The sequence below is a fragment of the Myotis lucifugus genome, unplaced genomic scaffold (genome assembly GCF_000147115.1).
Source record: "Myotis lucifugus unplaced genomic scaffold, Myoluc2.0 scaffold_9, whole genome shotgun sequence".
Taxonomy (NCBI): domain Eukaryota; kingdom Metazoa; phylum Chordata; class Mammalia; order Chiroptera; family Vespertilionidae; genus Myotis; species Myotis lucifugus.
In genome coordinates this window covers 15,714,110-15,716,641 of record NW_005871057.1, presented here as the reverse complement: position 1 = coordinate 15,716,641, position 2,532 = coordinate 15,714,110, and positions in this window count along the sequence as shown.

Here is a 2,532-nt window from a genome sequence, read left to right as displayed (position 1 = left end):
GAGCGGCGGGGGAGGGGAGAGGGCCGCCTCGCGGCTGGAGCATCGGCTTCGGCGAGGTGCAGCCGCCGAGAGCGGGACGGCGGGGCCCGCTCCAAAGCCCGTGAATGGAAAGCGGCAAAGACCCCTTCCTCCCTGTGCGGGAGCCCTGCGGCTTTCCCCGGAAGGACCTGAAGCCCCGGCTCCGTGAGAGGGACCCTGCCTGCGCACAGCCGCGGCAGAGCGCGCCCTGGGAGCACGGCCAGGGGCGCCGCCGTGGCCGCAGTGCCTGGGTGGACGCGTCCAGAATTCGCCCGGGAAGTGAGGGGAGAGAAGAGAATGAAGGCCTAGAGGGGTGAAGGCGTTGGCTCAGAGGTCTTACTGTTTTTGTTTGTTTTCCAGAAGAAAGGGAGAAGGAAAAGCCCCCCCCACCCCCACCCCCCCTTTTGAAACTGGTGGTTGAGGAGCCGTTTGTATTCTGTGAAAAGTCAGCTCAAGCTTAAACATTTCTCCAAATAATCCGCCCCCCTCCAGCATGCATTGCTTCGTGCTGGCAATGGCCAATATTTACTAAGTGGTTTTCTTGTGTGTCTTATGCTAAGTAACAGGTAAGCTAGATCCTGGGGCCACAACACTAAATACAGGGGGGTGCCTGCTATTTGAGAGCGTCCAGCCTCCCAGGGCCTGGGGACAAACAACATTTAGATTGCAGAGTGCCACACGGGGGCTGAGACAGGCGCCGCAAAGCCTGTGGTTAATGAAGCTAATCCACTCCATCCTGCCCTTTCCCGGAGGCCCGGGCTGCTTAGATCCAGGCGCATCTGAATGTTCCCTTTTCACTCCTGCGGGGCCTACTGTGTGCCAAGCACCAACTGCTAAAACCAGCCCCACCCTTCCAGGATCGTAGGCACCTGAGAGCAGATAGTCGGATATTAAAACCATCATACTAGCACCTGTAAAACGACAAGTGTCGTAAGGGTCCAGGTGGGAGAGGGTGTCATAGGGACATATGACCAGATCTGCAAGTCCGAAAAGGCTCCCGAGGCAGCCTGGTGGTGGCCGAGTGCTGAAGGAGGAAGAGGAGCGAAGTAGACCAAGAAGAGCCTGCTGAAGTTTCATCACGGCTGAGGGAACTGGGACTTATGCAACGTCCAGTGGAGGCGGGCGTGCGGGGAGCCTGTAGCAATGAAAGGAAAAGTCAGCAGACAGGGTAGGGGGAGCTGGGGTCCATCTCTGTCCAGAGGGGTGTGAGGCCTGGCCATTCAGAACCTGGAGGCTCTTGGAGGGCTTGGAGCAGTGCATCGGTCTGTTTTCCTGTTCTCGACTCCAGCCTCCTTTCAGGTCAGGACTCTGCGCTAACTCAGTTTCCTACCCCCAGAGCCTAGCAGATGTAACTTTGTAAAATGAGTTAATGTTGAATTAAGTGATTTAAGAAATGACGTTTTACCGCAACACAATTAGAAATCTTATCAACTCTGTGCAGGCATTTTCTAAGCCTTAGCTTTCTTACAGAAGCCACTGAAGTTTATTTCCACATTTACAAACAGGAACAGGACACGTCTAGCTGTAGACTCCAGTATGGCTAATATGCAAATATTCTTTTTAGATAATTGGTCCCAACTGATAAAGTAATTTCACTGTAGCGACAGAATGACATAAGTGACAAAGAAGATTAAGTTTCTCCTTAAAACTCTTCAGCCCAGCCGGCATGGCTCAGTGGTGGAGCATCGACCTATGAACCAGGAGGTCACCGTTCGATTCCTGGTCAGGGCACATGCCTGGGTTGTGGGCTGGATCCCCAGTGGGGGGCTTGCAGGAGGCAGCCAATCAATAATTCTCTCATCATTGATGTTTCTCTTGCTCTCCCTCTCTGAAATCAATAAAAACATAAAAAAAAAAACCAACAAAAAAAAACTCTTCAAAGGATCTGGCTTCTAGTGGACATTTAATAAATACTAGTTGATTAAATGTTGGTTCACTCAATCAAGTCTTTCCCATTTAGTAATTACACGAGGTGAGGCACGAATCAGAATTAACTGAGGAGGAGAGAGGAAGATGTCTGGAACCAACTTCATGAGGGGGGGAGCAGCAGCACCCCAGTGAGCATGAGCATGGGGCCACTTGCTTCAGGTTCCAGACCATTGGATGCAGTTCAAAAGACATGGATCAATTGCTACATGTAGCTTTCCCCACCTTTCAAATAGGTGTATGGTTTATACCATCTGGTATAAGAACACAGTGGGCCTGAAAGTGCTTTAAAAGGATCAAGCATTTAAAGCAAGGGTGGGGAACGTCCGGCCCCATATAAGGCCAGAGAGATCATTTGGCCCTGCCAAAGCAACTGCAGGTGGGACTTGAAATTCAATAAATCTAGGAGCTTTTTTCATAGCAACATAAATTTTTATTAAGTGAATTATATTAAGCGAATGATGTTATAAATATCCAAATGGCCCTTGGCAGATAAAGGTTCCCCACCCCTGATTTAAAGGAACATAAGATTTAAAAATACTATATATATATATATATATATATATATATATATATATATATATATAT